Source organism: Rhinolophus ferrumequinum, chromosome 16 (assembly GCF_004115265.2).
Source record: "Rhinolophus ferrumequinum isolate MPI-CBG mRhiFer1 chromosome 16, mRhiFer1_v1.p, whole genome shotgun sequence".
Taxonomy (NCBI): domain Eukaryota; kingdom Metazoa; phylum Chordata; class Mammalia; order Chiroptera; family Rhinolophidae; genus Rhinolophus; species Rhinolophus ferrumequinum.
In genome coordinates, this window is record NC_046299.1 from 11,287,393 (window position 1) to 11,312,376 (window position 24,984).

Genomic DNA, 24,984 nt, shown 5'->3' on the forward strand with positions numbered 1-24,984 from the left:
ACATTTAGTATATCATAGACTACTCCACATCAACACTCCATTTATTCATCCAATCTTTGAATGGACTTTTAGAGGTTTGTTTTGTTTTTTGCCATGACAAATAATGCTGGAGAAAAATATCCTTGTATGTCCAGAGGTCAAACTGCCTGTAGGTTAGATTCCCTCAAGGAGTATTGCAGGGATAAGGGCATATGAATATTTACTCCTGATAGCCATTGTCAGACTACTTTCTTCAAAAAATAAATAAAGTTTGCAATGATACAGCATATATCAGAAGTGAATGAAAGGGCCTGGATCCTTTCAACTTGTGGGTTAGAACTTTGGGGTGGTTCCTTAACTTCTCAGAGTCCCCAAAATGGAAATAATATGTATGGACATAGGCACTCAATATATGGACACCGTTGAAAGTATTATTATTATTTTTAGCATCATCAGTGTTAATCTGCAATCTTTGAAATTAGTCGAGTGAGGGTTTTAAATTACAAGCTTGAGGTAAAACAAACTGCATTTGTGTGGGGCATCCTGAAAAAAAACAGAACTACCAACAAAGTGGTCTTTATGATGTTTCAAAAAACAGTATTGTTTTGAAGTCTTAGATTAGAATAGTTCGGTCGTGAGTTATTTCTATTCTTGGGCTACTGTTCCACATCTTAGCTCCTTCCTAGATTTATTATTATTATTATTACTATTATTATTATTATTATTATTATTATTATTATTATTATTATTACTATTGCCCTGAGAAAAGTGTCTTGAAAAACCTTCTTCAGGAAGTCAGCCATGGTTGAGAGGACCATACAGTGGCAATGGCAATTTAAACTACCAGGATGGTGTGTTTCCTGGCTATTTATGCTGATGAAGACTCAATATCCCAATTAAACCCCTGGAACTTTTGAGGCAGGTGTTGGGAGGAAAAGAAGCACAGACCTTGGCAGCAGCCAGGCCTGCAATGAGCCCTGTCCCTGTCCAAGTGTGACCTCAGGAAATGATTTCACTTTTCAGAGCCTCAGTTTCCTCATCTGTAAATTGGGGATAATAATGTCTTCCCAAGCATTGTGGATATGAATGTTTTCATTGAAACCTTCCCCCAATAAAAGACTATCTACAGGTGAGGCTGATGTGGCCAATGGCCAAGCTTCAGGAAAGCAGAAGTGGGATGTGGTCTGAGGTCCAGCCTCGGTGGGTGGGCCCAGGACTGTCTACACCCTAGCAAAGACCGTCCTAGGAAGAACTGCAGTCAGGATGAGCCATAGTCTCTCTTTCTCCTTCAGCATCTCCAATGTTGTTTCCTGGCCTTCTGTTTTCCCAAATACACGTGTGGAGGAGGACGGGGATGGGAGGCAGTGGGAAGGGAAGACCATGAGACCAAACATGCGTTGTCAGCATCCTGTTAATCTGGTAGGTTTGCTGCCAGATCTCCCTGTGTGAGGTGAAGCCAAGAGCCCAGGAAACTCAGCTGGAGACTTTGATTCCTAGGATTGCCATCCCCCAACACTCTCCTCACTGGGGCTCCCAGGCTGTGTGACCAGTTCCTAAGAAGCAGCCACTTCTGAGAACTTAGCGTCCCTGTCCCTACTGCTTCCCAGCAGGTAACCCGGAAGCCTAGCCCCAAGCTGTAAAACCTATATCCTGAAATGGGCCATGGCAAATCATATATTAGCATCCTCTCCTGCTCCCTGCCCGGGTCCCCAGTGCATCAGCAGGCCTCATAAAGCCAAGAGCTATCCCTTTGCTTGTGTCCCTGTTGTAGTTTCTGAGAAAACAGGAAAACTGCTTTTTTGGTACACAACAGCTTCAGCCATTTTCTGATGCTTTCTGGGTGCCTGGAATGGCCCTTAGGGGTCACCCCAGTGGAGGGGGCCACTGAAGAAGAGAGGGGAAGAATCCTTCTTTCTCCCTCTCTCTCCAACAGGCCAGTCCTGTCACTCACCTGGAAGCACAGTCATTGCAGAGCTAGAGGTACACACTCTTAGGAGCCCAGAAAAATCTAAAATTCTGTGTGTTTTAGCCCAAGCACCATCTCCCTCAGGCCACAGGCCAGGCAGAATTCTGCCATTCGCTCATAACAGTATTACCAATCCTCAAGCAAAAAAGGGGAAAAAAAGTCTCTAATACTTTGTCTTAGCAGCTGATAATGTAAAACAGGGTGGCATTTGGAGGCCTAGGACAATGCCAGTCTCCAGGGAGAGAAAGGTGTTAACTTCTAATAGCTTTTCAGTAATAGCCAAGCATCTGCAGTCCCTATAAAAAAGGGGGCTTTTTAAAAATTAATAGAGCTGAATGTGCTTCACACTGAGGAGAATGCCAGATTAATAAGTGCATTAAGGACCGCTTTGGATTGGAAATAATTATGACGACGAAGAAGAGCAGAGGGGGCATGGGGGCGCTCACAGGAATGCATTTTAAAAAGCAGTTTAAAGAGCCTTCAGATGTTGGTATTATCCTGCGTGACCAAATTAAGAGCAAATGAGAAAAGTTTATCTGGCATTTTGGAGTATTGAAAGGGCTTAGTGTTATAAATTATACAGTATGCGGATAGGAAATGGTGAGTAAATTCATGTTAAATATTATTGGCAGTTTAAATAGCAGCTGCTTTATAAAGCATTCGATATTTTAATTTGGAATTAAAAAGTCCAAACCACAACATCCCACCACTACCAAAAAAATTAAAAGACTGTCAGTGATTTATTTGCCAGCACAATTAGAAGTTACCTTGATCAGAAATCAATCTCTATCATGTCCAGTTTGAGCCCCAAGGTTTGCATAAACCTCGGGGCTCAAACTGGACATGATAGAGATGGGTCTGTGCTTTAGAATGGGTTTTGCACTCCTAAGACAGGAAATGTCAAAATGCTTTTCCAATATCTTAATCAGCCATTGGAAGAACACGTGGTAGTCATACCCTGGACGGAGGTTCATCAATATTTAATCTAGCCTCACTTCAGGCTTTCCTTTCCGGCAGTGTTTCATGCAGTGAGAGCTGGCCAGAGATGGAAACCAGGAAGTACTGGGAAAGGATTAGGCATATCGAAGCAACTGCCAGATCTGTGGTGAGGGAAAGTAACTCATACCATGGAGGCAGCTTTCCCCAGAGTCCCTAATCATGACACTCTCATCTTTGCTAATGGATGGCTTCATTGTCATTGTTGTCCTGGAAGGCAATTTGGCAACATTTAATAAAATCTTTCTAAAGAATTTTTAACACTCCTAACATTCCAGTTTCTAGTAGTTTATCCTACTGAGGTAAGATCAAAAATATGTATGTCCAAATATGCAGAGGATGCCAAAAAATGTATATGTATTTTAAGAAAGGAAAAAAACTGTGTTAAAATTGTAATACTCAATACATACCAGTAACAAAAGATGAATGCAAGTCATGTGCATACATTTTTTTGGCACCCCCAGTATAATTCTTTTAAAATTATGTTGTGTATTTCTGGTTTCCACTTAGAGATGGAAAGAACTGGAAAGAGCATCATTCCCAAACTTATAAGAAGAAAAGAAGCCAGAGAAGCTACAAGATTACTACATTTCTTGAACCCATCAGAGAGTAGAGGTCATAGGACAGCCAATTAACTGAAAATCTGGAGAGAGACAGGTGATTAGAGGGAAAGATAAGACATGACCACTAGCTTAACTAGGACAGATACAGCCAGAAACCTAAGAAGAAGAGAGAGAGAATACAGCAAAAGAAATATATGAAGAAATAAAGGCTAAGAATTTTCCAAAGTTAATGACAGATACCAAACTACAGATCCAGAAATGTCAGAGAACATCAAGGAAGATAAATGCAAAAGAAAAACAAAATAAACTACCTAGGTATATTGGGGAAGGGGGGAAATTAAAAAAAAAATTCTGAATACAGCCAGAAAAAAAGTTTTCTTAACTATAGAGAAAAAAGGTAACAACTTCAGCAGACTTCTCATCAGAAACCATGCAAGCAGAAGATAATGAAGTGACATCTTTAAAATGCCAAAAAGGAGGGGGGGAGAACCTTGCCAACCCAGAATTCTATACCCAGGACAAATATTTTTTAAATGAAAGAAAAATAAAGACATTGTCAGGCGAACAGAAACTAAGAGAATTCATTGATAGCACACGTACACTAGAAGAAATGTTAAAGGAAGTTCTTCAAGCCAAGGAAATATGATAGCAGAGAGAAACTGGGATCTAAACAAAGAGATGAAGAACAGAAAATGGAAAGAGAAGTAAAATAAAATTTGTTTTTCTTAATTTCAATTGTTTTACAAGCTAACCAACTTTTAAAGCAGAAATAGTAGCAATGTATTATGTGTTTGTAACATATATAAAAGGAAAATATATGACAAATGTATTGGAGGGAAGAATTGGGAATATGCTTATACCATACATGAAATGATATAATATCATTTGAAGGCAGACTCTGATTAGTTAAAAATACATATTATGAACCCTAGGGCAGCTATAAAACAATTTAAAATTGGCATAAATAATAAATCAATAAGAAAGAAAAATGAAATAATTTTAAAATGCCCAATTAACCTAAAAGAAAGCAGAAAAAGAAAAAAAGGGAAAAAAGAACAGAAGAAACAAAAAGAAACAGCAAATAAGATGGTAGACTTTAATCCAAACATATCAGTAATTACATGAAATGTGAATGGTCTGAACACACAAATTAAAAGACAGAGACTATTAGATTAATTTTTTTAAAAGCAAGACCCAACTACATGTTGGTAAGAAGCTCACTTTAAATATAAAGACATAAATAGGTTAAAAGAAAAAAGGTGGGAAAATATGTCATGCAAACACTAACCAAAATAAGGCAGCGTCCCTATATTAATATCATACAAGGTAGACTTCAGAACACGGAATATTATCACAGATAAAAAGGAATACTGCATAATGGTAAAGAAGTCAATTCTCTAAGACTACACGATAATCCTAAACATGTATGCACCTAAAAGCAGAGCTTCAAAATACGTGAAACAGAAACTGATAGAACTGAAAAGAGAAATCGATCATACACAATTTTACTTGGATATATTAACACTCCTCTCTCAGTAATTAAAAGAAAAGTAGGCAGAAAATTAATAATAACATATAAGGCTTGAACAAATACTATCAATCAAATCGACATAACTGACCGTGATGGAACGCTCCAGCCACAGAGAGCAGAATACAATGTCTTAAGGACACGTGCAACCATAAGCGCACATTAGCCAAGGTACATCATGCTGTGGGCCATGAACATTAACAAATCTAAAAAACACAAATCATACAAACTCAGGTCACAGCAAAATGAATGTGTAACGGGTTAAAGTTACAGGCAATGAACAAAGCGGAGTTGAGGAACCAGGGACAGACCCATGTCCAGGACTCTGCTCCAATGGGTGAGGTCACGGAGGTTCTGTGCTGTCTTCTTTGAAGCCAGTCTCTATTGTTTCACCCCAGAGCATCTGTCGGGTGATGCTGGACCTCTCTCCCCTTCTTTGATTTCTATCTCCTACCAAGTGGGCAACTTTTAGCGATGAGGTTTCTGAGATCTCCTATCCCCTCGATATGCCCTCCAGCAGAATTCCAAGGCCCCCACGTGCTTTTAGCAGCCCAGAACCGAGATGGCCTGAGGCACCCAGGAAAGTGTGTGAAGATGGCTGCTAAACCCTCAACTTTCCCAAAGCACAGAGGAGAAGCACAGCGCAGCGCTGGTCCAGGCACTTCCTTTATGATGGAATAGGAGTGACGAAATATAAATGTGATGTGTGTCTTCAGACCCACAAAGAAAACTGAATCCTTCATTCAAAACTTTCTACAATCCGAGCGCTCCTCTCCAAGAAATGGTGGGTTTTTCCAGAGATTGACAGTCATTTATTTGGACCACTCTCTTTGGGAAATGATTCTGCCTGCTCAGATTTACAATAAATTTAATTTTAGGCCCAGTATTCTAAGGTTTCACAAGAGAAAGCAGATGGCGGAGGCTAAGCCGGGACTTCTCTACCAGAGGAGGGGGGAGGGAGGGGGGAGGAAAAGGAGGTCAAAGGCCACAATTATAGCAACTCGCTCACTACCTGGCTGCCGACACAGTGGACACGCGCCTTGGCCCCTCGGAATTTCAAATCCAACTTCTCAGGGATTTGTTTTCCTTTTGAAATAATTTCTGGCAGCTTTTGATCATCTAAACTGAAAAAAAAAAATCAAAGAAATCTGTTTCTCTGGAGTATTAATAGCGAAGGAATTTCTGAATGCTGCAAAGTAGGGAAGGAACATAATAGCATCTCAGTTTTGTTCATCTTCAAAGCAAACTAAATATAGTTAAAGAAAAAAATATATAGAAGCAGGATACCCTACAGATTTTTGAAGGGCTAGAATAAACCTCTTTGCAGAAGAAAAGATGACATGAAATTTATCTTGAAGGACATTCACTGGACTCTCGTCCATTTAATACCTATAAGTGGGCTGTCAGAAGGAATCTGTACTTTGCATCAGAAGTAAAACGGTCTAATCATTTAGGGAACATGCAAGCTCACTACTTTCATCAATATTGGGCAGTGCCTCCCTTATCCTGCTATGACGTCAAAACCACCTTTCCCCAAAGCACAAGGATATTGCAGATTTCAGACTTTTCTGGTGAATGAGTGTCTGGCCGATAAGCATGAAAACCTGAGCAGCATCTTCACCTTCCCTTAACCCAAACTCCATCTTTACTGCCCCTATCTGGTAGTGAGTATGAGGCAGTAGTGGAAGGCGTGCTTATATTTAGCTGGGGTATAGACAGCAAGGCACACGTGTGGCCAGAAAACAGTTATGGAGGTGCAACTATGAGCCAGATGCTTCTCTAAGGCCCTAGAGATAGAGCAGTACCTGCAAACACACAAACACATAAGCTAATTTCTGAGTGTGACATGTGCTGTGAAAGAAACAGATGAGGTGATGTGGAGAGTTCTGGGGGGTAGGGTGGTAATTTAGAGAGGACCTGTCAGAAGAAGGAACTCTGGGCTGAGAGCTGAAGGATGAGGTGCCAACCCTTCAAAGAGCTAGGGAGAAGGCTGCCGCAATCAGGGAACAGTACGTGCAAAGGCCCTGAGGCCTCGTAGCAGCACTTACCTTTCCAGCACACACCTGTAGTGCCCTGCTGCGAGCAGCGAGAGTCTCTGCCGGAAGGCTTTCTATTGGAGGGCACCTTGAACACGCTACACGTGCTGGGAAGTTAATGCTCGTCGGAGCATCTGTCCAAACCCACAGAACACACAACACCAAGAGGGAGCCCTAACGTAAACAATGGACTGTGGGTGATGATAGGGCCAGGGCAGGTTCATTGCCTGGAACAAATGCACCACTGTGTACAGACGTCCATAGTCGGGGAGGGCACGCGTCGGGGAGGGCAGCAAGTATATGGGAACTCTCTGCACTTTCCACTCAATTTTTCTGTGAACCTAAAACTGCTCTAAAAAGGAAGTTTATTAATTTAAAAAAAATATACTACAAACTTTGTCCCAGAAAACCTAGAATGGGTAGGAATAACACCCATAAAAATACTCCAACAGAAACTTATAATTTGTAAACCTTTAGAAAGGCTAAAAAACTGATCCACGAAGCAAATCTTCACTGTAAAATCTACCCAGAAAAGAATCGATATTGATGAAAATGGAAGAAAATCAGGATCTGTTTAACTGTGTTCTATAGAAATCAATCAATTAAATTGGCTTGATGGAGGTTGCGCTAGTCTCTCAGTGTAAACATATGTTTTTGTATAATTCAGATGTGTGTGTGTGTGTGTGTGTGTGAGTGTGTGTGTGTGTGTGTGTGTGTGTGTGTGTGTGTGTAATGCTGCAGCCATAGAATTCTGGGGGTCGTCATGGTAGGGTCTACATGTCCACAGGGTCAAAATGGCAAGGTCCAAAACCCCCGTACCTGACATGGGGGATCTCATTTGTTCACGCAACAAGCATTTGCTGAACGCAGGTCTGCTAGAGACACTGAGTGTCTGTGATTCGAGGCGCATGTTAAAATCCTGAAAAGCCTGGGGTTGAGCAGGGAGCCCAGACCTGGGAGGAGGAATGTGACAGAGCTTAGAGCAGCTGCAGGGACACAGAGTGACTCATTTGCTGGGGCGGGGTGCTTGCATGAGGCTTCACTGAGGACATGACATCTGAGTTGAGTCTTGTAGGATGAGCCCAGTGGCTCCAAGATGACAAGAAGCAAAAGAGTCCCCTGGGTTAGACACAGAGGAGAGGTGGAGCAAGGAAAGACCGAGAAGGGGCGAACCCAAAGGCCCGGAAAGCCTCACATCCTGGGCTTTCTCCTATCAGCAGTGGGAGCCAATGAACACGCCCCTGCAGGGCGTGTGGCTAAAGGCAGAGAGGCCATTGAGGAGACGAGGCAACAGCGCAGGGTCAGGACGGTGGCAAGAGCCCAAAGGGAAACTGAGGGCCTGGAATGGATAGAATTTGGTGGAGTAGCATTGAAGACTGTCTCCTAAGGATTTGCTCAATGTCAGTGGGGGTGGGGAAGTACCGTGACCCAGGAGTGGAAACGCAGGATGAGGTGACAGTGGCACGTGCAAGATCACTTTGCTTCGTTTTTTAGAAAAATCGGCATCAGAATCCTTCCAATTAAGTCTTAAGAATTTGTTAAACAATAGAAAACAGAGCCGCTTTAATGACTGAGATACCTGGAGAGGAACAGAAGGAGGTGCACCCCACCCCACCCAGGATCCCAGTTGGGACGTCCCTGACCCAGGTCCCACCCCTTTTCAGCTGAGGCTCAGAGATGTCTGGCCCGGGGCACACAGCCATGAAGGTTCCAGAACCCAGCTCAGGGACTCCTGGGACCCTGCTCTTCCTTCCACAGCCAGGAGGCTGAGGAGTAATGAGAACTCAGCGTTCTTGGCCCCCACTCCTGGCCAGCTGTCCTTCTGGCTGGGGACATCTTGAGCCATGTAAGAGCCTCGCCCCTAGCAGCTGAACTCCCCTGAATCTGCCTGTCCCGACCTTCTGCATCTGTCCATGGTCTGGCTGAGCAAGCACCCCATTCTTTGCTGTTAGAGGACTCCTCCCCTCCCAGAAACCCCCTCCTCAGCAGACACTCACTGCTCAGAACCCCCAGGTGCATCCAGCCCAGGCGCTGAGCAGACAAAGGATAAAGAGCAAAAGTCACTCAGTTCGGTGTTGAGACTGGACAGAAAAGGGGGTTCTATGGAAAGTAACCTCACAGGGTGATCTGATCATAAATTCCAAACTGGGCAAGTCATGGTGAGTAGTCACGCCCCAAGCCTATAACTTCTTTACTAAAAGGATTATTTTTGCCTTAAACAAGCCCTGTCCATTGTTTCTGTGCATCTAGGTTAACACATTTTTGAAACGCCTCCTTTCTAGCCCCCTCTTTCTAACACCCGACCACCCTTTAAGACCCATCTTTCTAATACCTGCACATAACTTTAACTATCCTATAGTCCAATCTCCATCTTGCTTTCTCCCACCTTCGTGTAATCTTGTTTATGTCCCCTCCTTAATTTCAAATGCATACAGGAAACTGCAAAACTGTTATTTTCCATGACATTTGAGATCTTGCTCTCCAGTATGTGCTGTCAGCTCGGCTCAAATAAACTCTTATAAAAATTCTTTACATTTCTTACATCGACAAGACCAGCTTCAAGCCACAACTCTACCATAAACCAGCTGTGTGGCCTTTGGAAAATCATTTGGCCTCTCGCAATTGCAGATCCTTCCTCCACGAATCGAAGGTCATCATGCTGATTCTACATCAAAATGCTATAAGGAGGGAGGGAGGCAATTAGCAAATCTATGTTGTATCCTGAAAAATCTGTATGGGAACCCAGCAGACCCATGATCCTCTTGTCTGTCACTTAATCTGTCCTAAGTAACAATAACTCCTATTACCATCACCAACAGCCACCCTTCAAACAACCCTGGACATGTGAAGCAGGATGGTGCTTAAAAAAAAAAAAAAAAAAGGGTGGGATGGACAGGACCTAAGAAAACTTGCCTCGTGTTTGTAACCATCTGACCCTCACTCAGAACCTATCTTCTCTTAATTCAGGTACAATCAGAACAAACCAGTGTATCTGTTTCCCAGCTCATACATAGTACTTGAGAAGAGAATTAAAAGAGGGTGGGAGAATGAGAAAGGAAAACTTAATCAAAAAGGATGAGACAGAAACACTATGAAAAAGAGGTGCAAAAGCGCCACTGTCATAGCCTGGGGAAACATAGGAAAAAAGTGCAGGCAGCCCGAGGCCATCACTACGCAATTGTTTATATTCCCAGTATGACCCTAAGTCACCACAAAATAAAAACAGAACAAAACATTAAATTAAGTACACTTTCCGGAAGGGCTGTAGCATTTGCATGTCATCCATTCCATGGTTTTTCTTTAAACTGATCCATTCATTTTACTCAAATAAATGTATTTTCTCTTTAAAAAAAAAAACAACAAACAAACTGTACTACTCTAAACAGAATATTCATGTCAGTTACCATAAAAAGAAGGTTATGGTATTGGTAACCACAATGCAAAGAAAATAATGTTATTAAAATCCAGCTAGATAGGGTTGCCTGTTTAGAACTGTGAGTGAGAAAGAAAAGAGGGATGGAGGTTGGGAAAGAAACGCATAAAGAAAGCAGGGGAGTTATTAAAGAAGTGCTCTAGATCGGTGCTAAAAACATTCTCCCAACAAGCTGAGACTTCCCCTTGACGTAAACAGAAGGGTTGAAGTATAATTAAAATTCATGAATTACTACCATGTGAGTTAATATTATTTGAGAATTGCTCTAGAAAACAAACTTAAGAAACACAACAACCAAACGAAAAGTATTCTCCCTGATTTAAACAAAACAACTATAAAAAAAAGACAATTCGGGGAATGTACCAGGGAAATCTGATGGTAGACCAGACAGCCCCAGAAATCAAGGTTCATTTTGTTAGGTGGTACTGGCATTGTGGCTGCGTAAGAAAATGTCTTTTTTATTTTTAACAAACGCATACTAAAGGATGCAGGGGTGAAATGACAAGATAATGGGATTTGCTTTAAAAATATTTCAGCAAAAGAGAAAAATAAAATAAAGGATATACAGAGCAAATGTGGCAAAATCTTGATAGTTGTTGAATCCAGGTGATGGGTATTTGAGAGTGCATGTACTATTCTCTCTACCGTAGGTAGTTTGAAATATACAAAATTTAAAAAGTAAACACAAAATATAAACAGGAAGGTCCCTTGTTCACCGGCCACTGTGGATTATAAAGCCCGTGTCATTTTGAGAAGCTGAAGGACTCTCATCTGAGAGTCAAACCCCAATTTCTATGCACTTCAATGAACATCTTATACACCGGAAATTTGACCATTTTGAATTACTTTAAGTCCGACTCTACAAAAATAAATAAAAATAATGACGGAAATCCATACGTAATGACGGGGAAGGTGTCCAAGACAGATTGTTGAGAGGGAAAACATGCAGTACAGAGTGTGTCTGGCCCAATCGCCTTTATGTAAAACTGTAAAGGAAACCCACCCCACTATGAGTCTACAGGCCTAGAGAGAGTCTGGAAGCTGGGATGCTAAGAGTAGTTATCTCAGGATGGGGGTCCTGCTGGCCTTTGCTTTCATCTTTATATGATTGTCTGCATTGTTTAAGATTTTATCTTTTACAACTGACTAGATAAGATTCTTATAATCAAGCAAAAGGCTATTACCATTTTGAGGAACAAAGAAGGAATCAGAAAAACATTTCTATCTATATAATGAAATTATTTAAATACATACAAGGCTGTTTAACAGAAAATTAAATTTCCGTTATTACCACCCTTGCCTGTGACACTGCACATTCGCTGTCAGTGTCTGGAGAAGGTGCTAGAACAGACCTCCTGTAAGCTGATCTCAACACAGGGGACTTGGAGTGAGTCGGAGGGAGGCGTGTCGGGTTTCCTTGACTTCACCACTTTGCTCAGGACTTGCCCCCTGCCTGGCGTGCTCTCTCCGCTCTTCTGTGGCTCCCTGTCCCCCTCCTTCCTGGCTCCGCTCCAGGAAAGCTGCTCTGAAGCCCCAGCCCACCTCCCCTCACAGAGCGCCAGCATGCATTATCCGGGCTTCTCCTTTGGCAGATGTCAACCTCCAGTCCACCTGTAGGCACCGATCTCCCGCCCACAGCATTTGAGACCCCAGCCTCATTCCGGGTGGGCCCCACACACTCTGCAGGACGCAGGGAGCACGGCAGGGTGGACAGCAACCCCAACCTGCTTCCTGTCCCTGCTCTTCTCGGTGGGATGGCCTGGGGACGTCACTGAACCTTTTAAAACCCTGTTCTCACAGCTGTAAAATGGGAATACATGAATCTAAGAGTCACACGTCTCCCTAGAAAATTAAACGAGATAACATATATAAAGAGTTGGTAAGGGCCGGCCCGGTGGCTCAGGAGGTTGGAGCTCCGTGCTCCTAACTCCAAAGGCTGCCGGTTCGATTCCCACATGGGACAGTGGGTTCTCAACCACAAGGTTGCCGGTTCGACTCCCACAAGGGATGGTGGGTTGCGCCCCCTGCAACTAGCAACAGCAACTGGACCTGGAGCTGAGCTGCGCCCTCCACAACTAAGACTGAAAGGACAACAACTTGAAGCTGAATGGCACCCTCCACAACTAAGATTGAAAGGACAACAACTTGACTTGGAAAAAAAGGCCTGGAAGTACACACTGTTCCCAATAAAGTCCTGTTCCCCTTCCCCAATAAAATCTTTAAAAAAAAAAAAAAAAAAAGAGTTGGTAATACTGAGGGTGCCAAAAAACTGTATATACATTTTAAGAGATGTGAACACTTTGGTCAACGTTGCTCAAGCGGTAGCTCGCCGTCATCAGAAGTGTCTGGACGCTGATGGTAACCACTCTGAGCACCTCTTATAATGGCAGAAGTCAAACGTGACTTGTATTCATCTTTTGTTATCGGTATATACTGATACAGTATATATTGATACAGTTTTTCCTTTCTTAAAACGTGTATACATTTTTTTGGCACCCTCTATGTATAAGGCGTTCCATTAAAAAGTAGTGATTGGCGTTATTGGCACTAAATGAATGTTTCCTGATAATGATGAGGATAGTGGTTTAAGAACTTTTTTATCTTTCAAAAATCACTGGGACATAGTCATTCTGTTATCTTCAAAGTTTTCCTAAGGAAATAATCAGAAATATATTCAAAAATGCATGAGCAAGGATATTCACAGGGTATAACAATAAACATGAAGAACTATTTCCTATGGTTTGTCATGCAGCTATTGAAGATGTCAAAATATGTTGAATGGTGTAGGAAATGCTTCTGATATATTGTCAAATTTAAAAATCTAGCTCCAGAAGAGTGGAATCTAATTTTACCCCCCAAAAAAGTAACTATATGAATGGATTACGTTGGTGCAAAAGTAATCGCGGTTTTTGCAATTAACCTTTTAAACCACGATTACTTTTGCACCAACCTAATATGAATCTATATATTATATATTTATATTTATACATGTCATACATACAGAGAGAGAGATCTAGAAAGAGAGAGAAACAGAGAGATCCAAAAAAAATCTCTAACGAGAATCACTTCAAAAATGATAACAGTGGTTTATCTCTGGATTAAAGGATTGCAGGTGATATGTTTTGTTTCCTCCTTTTTGTATATCTGAATTTACTAAATTTTTCTAAAACTAGCATATATTACTTACGTGACATTTCGAAGTTATTTTTTAACTGTTCTCACCACCAATAATATCCCTTTCCAGGAGTTCATGGTAACAGGCTGTTCCCAGGCCCCCAGCCTCAGGCTTCGAGGGTCTCCAAGGTCACTCAACTGGCCCCCATCGACCCTTGGTGTTTGTGTGGAAGAGCCTGTCGTGATTTTCACCAGTGAATGGACACGGTGGGTGAACAATTAGCCAGCTCTGGGCAGAGAAACTGCCTCCCAGAAGGCTCACACAGCAACTAGAACCTTGGGAATCAGTATGAATGCTCTCAAACTAATTCCCAGAAGGGGGTCAATTAGAAAACTTAGCACCTAGGAATCACCCCCTCCTCCAGCGTGTAACCTGATAGGCTGGATCTGAGGGTCCCGGAAGGGGACAGATTGGACGGGCCAAGTTTAGAGGCTGGTCCGTTCCTTCCTCTCACTCTCCCACTCCCCCTCTTCCCTACCTCTTTCCACCCCCCCAACTCAGCTCTCACCATCCTCTGTGGACTCCTCCCCAACCTGTGTCACAATCTTAATCCCCGCTGTACAGTTTTCTTCTCTCCAAAAAATATCTACAATCTCTTTAGGACTCTTCCAGGTAGACGATATCTTAAAACATCAGAGCTGAAAATATCATTTTACTCTCTCACTTTCCAGATGAGGAAACTGGTTCAAAGAGATTAATCAATGTGTCCCCAATTTCACATCTAGTAGGTGTAGAAGCCAAGATAAGAATTCAGATGTCTTTATTTCTAAGCTAGGGTGACTTTATGCTCCACAATTCCTCTTCCTGCCATTGGCTGAAAGAAAGCCTGGTGTTAGGCTTAAGGATACAGACTCCAAGGCTAAATCCCTGGCTTCAAATTCCAGCTCTGGTACAGACCACCTGTGTGGTCTTTGGTGCCCCAGTTTTCTTATCAGGGAAATGGAGATAATAACAGTTGTGGGCGTATATAAAGACTAAATGAGTTAAAGCATACTTAGGGCCTAGCACATGGTCACTGTCATGGAAGGCTTTGTTCTTTTGATAATTTTGTCAGCCAAGTAGTTGTGTCGATGGGAAGAAGTCAGAAAAGGACAGAGACAGACCAAGTCATTCAGCAGAGGAAGCACAGGATCTCCTTAGAAAGCAAGAGCCCAGCACCTCCATCTTCCTCGAGAACATAAGAGGCCCAGGCCACCCACCATTCATCCCTGACGTATTCACTGAGCCAACAGAACAGAGTTCAGGAGCAGCTGCTCACTTACCAGTTTACAACAAAGGTGCACCCGCAGCGTGTGGTGGAAGGGGGTTCATCCATAGTGCACGGCCAAACTGGGTGTCCACATGAAGAAGAGCTAATGGTGACCCCAATCTCATACCACACGTAAAAGTCAATCCCAGATGGAATGTAGACCTAAATGTGCAATTTAAACAACGAAGCTTCTAGAAGATAACATAAGAGGATATTCTCATAGCCTTAGGATAGGCAAACATTTCTTAACAAAATACAAAAAGCAATAACCATAAAGGAAAAAACTGATACATTGGACTGCATTAAAATTAAGAATTTCTCCACAATTAAAAAATTAAAATTTAAAAAACCATGAAGGAAATCATATTTAATAGGAAATAATTCCTATGACGATTGTCTTTTATCATCATTACCATCTGTAAAAATGTAATGAACTTACTCAAAAAGAAAATGAGAATTTCTGTTCAACAAAGACACCATGAAGAAAGCCTAACAAACTCATATCCAGTTTCTCTTACTATAACTCAGTAAGAGAAATATCAGCAACTCAATTAGAAAAGGGCAAAAGATCTTTCACAGGCGCTCCACAGAAAAGGATGTCCAAATGGCCAACACACATAAGGAAAAGTGTTCAACATAAATAACCATAGACACGCATATTAAAATCACAATGACATGCCACTACATACGCACAAGAACAGTCAAAAAAATAATAATAATAATGCCAAGTCTTGACAAGGATGTAGAGTGACTGGAACTCTCCTACATCGCTGCTGGGAATGCAAATTGATACAAATACATTGGGGGAAAATAACAGCAGGACTTTTTCAACTTGAACATATATAAAACCTTATAATTAAGCAATTCTACCCTTAGGTATATACTCAACAGAGATGTGTTCATATGTGTTCCAAAATACAAGAATGCTCATCGCAGCATTATTCCATATAGAACCCAACGAGAAACAAACTAAATATACATCAGCAGTAGAATGGAGACCTACATTAAGTAGTCATCATACAGCGGAACATAGATAGCAATGAGGATGCCGCAGAGAAGGGGCTGTGCAGACAACCAGAGTTCTGGAACGCCACCCCCACCCCCAGGCCTAATGCTCCATCGGCAGGCAGAAAACAAGGGAGCAGAAAGAGGCGAATGTACCTGAGAATGCTACAGCAGGAACCATAGACAAAGAGGTGGGAAGAACTGAGAAAGGAGAGGAGCCACAAGTTGTCTTGGGATGGCTTCCTTCCAGCCAAAAAGCACGGCTGTGCATCTCTCAGGTTTGTCACCTGACAGCCCTGACAAGCCACCTTCGATCTACGCACAATCTTGGACACGTGCACCTCCAGGGGATCCAACAAAATCTGTGCAGAGCTTGTCAAAACAGCAGGCATTTGAGGGAAGTTTCGTGTGTGTGTGTGTGTGTGTGTGTGTGTGTGTGTGTTAGAAATATCCGCTACTGTATGTCATTAACATCCAAATAGTAATGAAGATGAACTGGAAGCCAGGAGACAGAGAACGCAGCAGTACGAGGGCCACAGCAGCAGGACGGTGTGGGTCTGCCCACCTGCACATGCAGCCCTTCCAGTGGTGCCTTGGAGGTGACGGGGTCACTAACTCATGAGAGGGACAGAGGCATACATTGCTGTTTGTCCCTTCAGTTTGATCTGAGCCATGGTAATATCATACCCAGAGCCAGAGTAGCAGAACTATCGGGGAGGCTCACAGGTGTGAGTTCAAATCCTGGCCCTGCCACTCACCAGGTGGCGAAACTCAGGTTAATACTCAAGTCCTCTGAGCCTCAGTTTCCTCATATATGAATCAGGGAAGAACACCAACCTCCTCCCCACTCATGCAATAGTGCAGTTAAATGGGATGATACAGGTCAACAAAGAGCAGACACCTGAAAACAACTCACATTGACTCGGGTTTTCTATGTGCCAGACACTACCTCTTTCAAATGTAGCACTTCATTTAATTCTTGCTACTAACGGTTCTAGAACCCAGTTCTCTGACAGAGAAGATAAGACAATGCAATAATCACTGATCTCATAATCTTGGTCATACAGCTTGAGGCAAGGCTTGAACTTGGGCTTCAAACTCCGGAGTGCAGGCTCTGAGCCACTGCCCTGTATTGTCTCCGTCAGTGTGCGGGAGCTGTGATTTCATTATAAACCACGTTTGCATTTCCGTCAACTTGAATCATTAGCAACCTCTGGGATTTGGGCACAGATTGAGAGCCTGATGGGTAGACCAGCTCCCTGGACACGACAGAGAGATGGACGCAGGCAGGTGGTCTTTCCTCTGCTGGGCAGACAGTGCCCCAAGGCCCTTCACTCCAGGAAACTCTTTCCCACCCACTTCTGGATCAACTCCTCTCCCCACACTAGCTGGTCCGTCTTCACCCTTCCCCAGTGACACTGCCAGTTTCCTGAGGTTAAGTCATCCCAGCCATACCCTCAGCCCCAGGTTAGAAATCTGGGTATCCTTTTGGATACAGATTATCACTTCTGACTCTTCTGGAGGCATTAATAAAGTCTTGTAATTATGAGATTTTAATCTCTTTTTAAAATACAATACACATACACGCTTGCACTCACACATGTATGGCTAGCTACTTTACAATGACTATTGTCAAGATGCTAGCTTTTGCTTTAGTCGTCTCCCAGCTGAACTGCTATAATTTGCTCTTGGCTCGTCCTCTACCTGTCAGATCATTTGTTCTCTTCAAAATCTGGCCTCACATTTAGCGTCGACCCTTCCCAGGCCTCTCAGTTACCTCTGCCCACTCCCCTGTGGGGGTTAGAGGCCCCCACCTATCCAAGTTTGAAGGACTTCTCCTGTCAGTCCTTTGGAGATATGGCTCAACCAGCTACTTCAATATGCCATTCCCTGATGTCACTAAATTGTTGGTGATGTCATCCGGTCACCCAGAGCAGCTTTTCCATAATCAAGTCTTCAAACTGCCTACCTGCCACCTTCCCAGTAGAAACGTCAGCCATGCTCGCCCTCCCTTCCCTGGAGATAGTCTCGGGATGTTCAAATTCCCTCAACCCGCCTGTTACTTCAGCAATCATTTAAGCTTGAAAGCAAGATCCATGGCTGAAAATATTGCTTAACAAAGCAATAAGTCACGTCATCTTACATCATTCCCCTGATCCCACATCTCCCGCTGCAGAACTGGTGGGTCCAATCTTTAAGTCATGTTCCGAGGCAAGAACAAGGGAATTCCTGCCTTTTGTTTTGTTCTCCCAGAGACTGTTTCCCTTCCTAGAGCCAACCGGTTCCTATGTATGCTCGGCACACGCTCCTGTCTGCCTTCACTCATGGTGCAAAGGTAAACAGCTCACCGAAGGACTGCAGGATGTATTAGTCTGCTAGGGTCACCATAACCAACTGCCGCAAAACGGGCGGCTTAAAACAATAGAAATTTATTCCCTCACACTTCTGGAAGGCAGAAGTCCAAAATCAAGGTGTCAGCAGGGCTGTGCTCCCTCCAAAGGATCTAGAGGAGGATACTTCTTTGCCTCTTCCAGCTCCTGGTGGTTCCTGGCACTCTTTGGCTTGGCTTATGGCTGCATCACTCAGATCTCTGCCTCAGGCTTCTTCCCTTTGTGTTTCTGTGTCCTCCCTCTCCTTATAAAGACACCAGTCATTGGATTTAGAGCTCAGTCTACACAGGATGATTTTCTCCTCAAGATCCTTAACTAGTTACATCTGTGAAGATCCTATTTCCAAAGAAGGTCATATTCTAGGTAGAGACAAATTTGAGGTGGGCAGAGGAACACTATTCAACCTGCTACACAGGATGTGGAAGAACCCAGTGCTTCTCTCCCGAGAGTGCAGTCTTTGAGTGCCATGCTCTCCATACCTGCCCCATCCTTCTCCACCGGCAGCTGCCTAATTTTTCTTTGGTTTTAAACTAGTGGGGGTGTTACAGTTCAGTGTCAGCCGAGGTTAAGGCAGCAGCTGCTTGTCAGTGTCCCACTCTGTGAAATGGGACCAGCAATGCCACTCTGTCGGGTTACTGTGAGGAGTAACCAAGCAAACCAAGGGGAAGCACCTGGTGCCAAGTCCCGGCCCATGGGAGCTGTGGTACTTCAGCTCCCAGCCTCCAGTTCTCAGGCCCAGCATTCCCAACAAATGGAACTCACCCCTCAACGGGAGGTAGATTAGAGTATGAAAACCATTAGAGTATGATCATGCCTCACCTGCAAGGTGAGGAAAAGGCAGAAGACAAAGGCCATCAGACCTATTTCACTTCACCAGCTTCTCCAAGCCCTGCCCTGGCTGTTGCCCCAACTTGTCTCATCCTCTCCTGGCCCTGACAGGTGTCATAAGTATTGTGTCCATTCTACAGGTGAAAAAATTGAGGCAGGGCAGAGTTAGGGGTAAGTGGCTTGCCCAAAATGTATGTTAAACTCTTGGGCATCTAGTTTCAAGCCAAAAGGCGTGGCGGGACGCTTCCAGCTGGTTCTGGGGTCTGGTTGGGGTTCCGGGTTGTCAGAGGTGCCCTGAGAGAAATGAACCACAAATCAGCGGGATGTGTCCATCGGATTCCTTCTACTGAGTTTTGTTTGCAAAGACCAAGTGCGGTCTGAGATTTAGGCCGTACCTGATAATGTCAAAACGGCAAAGTGAAGTGTGAAAAACGAAGAAGTCGAACCGGTTACTTGTTTTCATGAAGATTTTTTTTTTTTAAGATATGAATTCAATCTATTATTTCTTTTTTAATTTAGTCACTTCTATTTATACATAGAGACACATGGAATTAGAGTTGGAGGGCGGTAACCGAGCCTTAAAAATAGCACCCCGCCCAGAAGAGAAATGTGATTTTAGGGGTAACTAAGTCCAGAAAAACCCTGGATGATCCTCTGGCTCTCAAGAGACTGAAAGCAATTGGTTTGGAGATTTTTATTTTCATCATTTTTAAGTCAAGGGGGTTTGTGGTGGATGAGGAGTCTCTTTCTTACCATCTCTGCCTCGGCCTCTTTCAGCAGCATCCACAGCTTCTTTCTTGTGAACAAGACCCCAAGGAACTCAGGCAACCACAGCAAGGGGTGTGGAGGGGGTCAAAGTTCAACCTGCCAAGGCCTTTATTTTCAATGCAGAACTCGATAAAGCCAACCAACTCGCAAAGCAGCAATCAACTGCCCAACCCCCGCCCTGCATTTTGCAGTTGTTTTCCTGTCTGTTTTGTGGCTGTTCATTACGTGTGAGGAGAAATGAAGGCTAGTGTATAAACACCACAGTTTGAACAAGGAGCATATTTCTTCCTCTCTCTCTGAATCTGTACCCTTCCCCTTCTCACCAGTGCTACAATTTCCTCTGGCACTTGAGACAGACATATGTTATTTTCAGTTCCACAACTTTCTAGTTCACTGTATCACCACACACATGGCCCAGGCACTGCAAATATAAATACATGTGGGCGTCTGCATTCCAACCACTGGACCCTCGCCACTTTTTTTTTTTTTAATGCAGTGTAACTCAAGTGGATTGTCCTCACAGCCAAGCAGCATGACGAACTCTTCCAACAAAGTCAATGTTTTCCAAGCCCAGACCTCCATCTTGCCCCAAAACTCCTGCTATTTGCCACTTCCCCCCACCCCAAAATTGGCAAATAGTCAAACTGAGTCCAGTGGGCAAAATTCTATAATGTTCACTTATTACTCTTATTTGATGATAAAAATGCCTAATAAATAAATACACTAACTGGGCTTTGCAAAGACAGACCTTCTCCAACACAACTTACTGCAACACAATAAAAACTCATGAACAAGCTTCAACTCTGGATACTGTGATAGTAAATAAGGGATTATTTGCAAATTCAAATGTGCTGAACAGGTGGATACCCTTTCAGGTAGCAGTGGGCTTAAGCCAGGGGCCAAGCTGTGGAAATGGAGGCCTTTTAATACCCACTCCCTTCCAGACACTGTGAGCTCGAGTATGTGCCCAGAGCCGAGGTATGGCAGTGGCAGAGAGATATAGAAACAGATGTTGGATTTTTCTCCCAAATCCAGAGACTTTTACAGATGCCCTGGGTCATAGGAGACAATGGAGCGTAAGGTTGAAGATAATAAAAGCAGCAACTTTCATTTAATATGTGCTTCCTACAAGCCATGCATCTTATCTCATTTTAGTTTCATAAATAACTATTCCCACTTAACAGACAGAGAAACTGAGACTAAGACCAATGAAGCCTTTTGCCAAGATCTTGTCCCTGTGAATCTGGGCACTTCCTATTGAATCCTAACAAAATATTTGGACCTGTCAGGTGCTGCATGCATTTCATGTTAGTTGTTTAACCTAATTCCACATAATCTGATAAAACAGGTATTACCAGGATTTTATATACGGGAGGATAAAGTGCAGAGAAGTGAAGTAACATGCCCAGGGTTACTTGGATAAGAAATGAGCCGAGGTTTGTATCATGTGGTCTAACTCCAAAGCCCAGACCCTAAAACATGAATTGGCACCTTTGGCTATAAAGAACTAGAAAGTGAGTATTTTCGGCTTTACAGCTAACCCGGCCACTGTCACAACTATGAAACTGACCCTGCAGCTTGAAAGCAGCTATAGACAATATGTAAATGAATGGGTGTGGGTGTGTTCCAATCAAACTTCTTTTGCAAAATGGGTAGCTGGATGGATTTGGCCAGTGGGTGGTAGTTTGCTGATCCCTATTCAAAACACTTTAGAGACATGCCACACCCTTGGTCAAGGTCAAGAAACGCTGGGCACCAGCCTAGAGGCACAGAAACCAACACATGCCTTTGCCATCCCTGACTCCATTTTCTGTTACTCTTCCCCTTGCTCTCTTGCTCCAGCCAAGCAGCCTCTTTGCTGCACCTCACACACGCCTGGCGTCCTACTGCTTCAGGGCCTTTGCGCTTGCTGCTGGCACTGCCTGGAGCATCCTTCCTTCCAGACCTCTCCATGGCTCGGTCCCTCACCTCCTATTTGCTCCACTCTCAACTTTTGGTCAGGTCTTCCCTGACTACCCTATCAAAACATACAACCCACATCCAGGCCAGCATTTCCTCTCTCCCTCCCCTGCTTTCTTTCTCCCCTTAGCACTTATCACCATCTGATAACATTATCATTTTACCAATATATTTCACTTATTTTCTTTTTGTATATCCCACCACTAGAATGTAAGCTCTGGGAGGTTAAGTATTCTTCTTTTGTCTGTTTTCGTCACTGCGATATATCCCCAGATACTAGAATAGTACCTGGCAGTTTGTTGAATGGCTTAATAAGTTAGGGACTGATGGGAACTCATTCTTAGAGTGAGTAGAATTTGGCCCCAGCGAAGCTGCCCTGGAGTGCGGGTGCTTGGCTAGGATGACTTCCTGGCCCACTGGGGTACTGCCCAAGGTGGAGTTGGGGGCCCTAGCACCTCTCAGCGATTCAGCAATGTCTCCATTGACCATACAAAGCACAGCAGCAGTGGGACTGGGAAACATATGTGGAAGAACAGTGAAGCTGAATCATCACCATGTAATTTCCAGGGCCTCGTCTTCCTCACGCTGACCTCTGTCCATCTGAGTGACTGTCCAATACATCTGAAGCCCTTTTAACTTGCCCTTCCTCTGGGCACGATGCTATCTTTCTGGAAGGGAAACATCTACTTGACACCCCGTGAGAGTAACAGATGAGTCAGGAGGGAAGCTCGGAGAGGTTTCTCGGCAGCTCCACCAACCCCATCTCCACCCTGGGTTGTGGGGGAGCCATCTGGGTCTGTAACCTGACACTTTGTTTTATGAATGAACTAATTTTCCATAGGCACCTTCAAGCTGGGAAACATCCCAGAGGTGGACTAACCTTTAACATTAGAGGTAATTAAGAATTAGCCATGTCACATGACCCGTGAAGTACCAGAGACCAAAGATAATCACCACCCCCCAGAGTGGGCCATTCTCCATTTCGAGTTCCCTACAGGCAGCGCCAGCCTGGAGACGTAGAAGGCCCTGCAGTGAATGTGTGATGCCTGGGACTCAAGGCACCCATCACACGTAGCCCTCCACATCCAAAGCTGGCAAGCTAGGCAGAAGCAAATTGCCAAGTGGGGACACCTACCACCGTCACTCACAGTGTGGTCACAGGCCTCTGAGAAGAAAATCCCAGCCCCTGGACAGAGCTCCCTGCAGCCCAAGTCTATGAATAGCTCTTTGCATTCAATGTCTCTCTGAGCTCACAACAACTTATCACCCCCATTCTACAGATGTGAACACCGAGGCTGAGAAGTTCAATGATTTATCCAAAGTCCCCAACTAGTAAGTAACTGAACCAGAATTTGAACAGGCACCAAAGCCCAGGTGTTTAATCATGGCATCTTAGAACTTATTAAGCCGTCTTTCTGAACCAAACTTGGGGTTTGTATGTGTATAAACAGGTATGGGGTGGGGATTTTGATGTTGTTGTTTGATCCTAAGAACAAAAACAATCTCTTTCATCCATGGTGGACACAGCTAGTGTTTCCTTTCCCAGGCCTTAGTGCAAAACTAAGGGGGAGAGGGAAAGGGGGAAGGGGGGGGTGGTGCTGAACCTCCAAGAGACCATCGTGCAGCTCCAGGGGCCTCACTGTCCAGCCACAGCCCCCAGCCCTACCTTAGGAAAAGCCCAGTGTGGTGGTAGGTGGTCTCATCAGACACTACACCTGTAGCACTGCCCTTCCACTGGGGAAGTTAAAATAAAGGCCAGTATGGTGGGTCCTCAAAAAAGTCAACGTAGAATTACCATATGATCCAGCAATTCCACTTCTAAGTCTATCCCAAAAGAATCGAAAGCAGAGACTCAAACAGATATTTGCACACCCACATTCATAGCAGCACTATTCACAATAGCCAAAGGGTGGAAACAACCCAAAGGGCTATTGACAGGTGAATGGATAAAGAGAATGTGGTATATATACAAACAATGTAATATTATTCAGCCTTAAAAACAAATGAAATTCCGATACAGGCTACAACATGGCTGAACCTTAAAAGCAGGGGTGTCCAAACTGCAGCCCGTGGGCCAACTGCGGCCCGCAATCCATTGTTAATTGGCCCGCAGCAAATTCCAAAAATATATTTAGTTTACTTAAATAAACCAGGTGAGGCAATACGTACCTCACCTCGAGTGGGTGGCCCGGCTGTTTGTGTATTTTACCGCATGTGGCCCTTGGTGAAAAACGTTGAAAAAAGTTTGGACACCCCTGCTTTAAGGCATTACGCAAGGTGTAATAAGCCAGACACAAAAGGACAAATATTGTGCGACTGCACTTATCTGAGGTACCTAGACTAGTCAAATTCACAGAAACAGATGTATTAGAGGTTACCAAGAGCTGGTTGGAGGTTGGTGGAGCGTTACTATTTAATGGTTAAAGAAACGATGAAAAAGTTCAGGAGATGGTGGTGATGGTTGCACAATAATGTGAAAGTACTTATTGTCACTGGACTGTACACTTAAAAATGGTTAAAATGACAAATTTATGTCACATATTTTACCATAATTAAAACAAACAGACAAGGGATAACCACGCCTGTCAATCAGCCCAGTGGAGATGCTACAAGCTAGAAACTAAGTTCAGAGCCGGGAGGCATGGAGCCTGGGAGGAAGCTGACTGCTCTTAGCATGCTGTGCACCCCCAAGCAGCAGGGCAGCCTCTCTGAGCCAAGAATTAAACTGACCCAGGAGAGTAAGGCATCCTCTTCTTGAGCTACAACAACAGATCCCTTTTCTTTTTCATTCACTCAAAAAACACTCTGTGAGCCCCTCCAATGTGCCAAACGCTGTCCAAGGCACACACACCACCCACAGTGAGGCATCCCCCTCACCACGTCTCAAGTAGGAACTACGGAGCCATCGCAGACAAGGAGCAGTGGGGATTCTTACCCAGGCCCTGTCCGTACCCCGCTCCTATATGGATTCTCTCAACTAACCAGTGTCCCAGCAGGAGAGAGACCAGAATCCCACTCAAAACTAAAAATAGAACTAGGGTGGGCTATCATCGTGGTAAAGAACCATGTGCCCTTTTTGCCCCACAGTCCAGCGTTTTCACCTATAGCC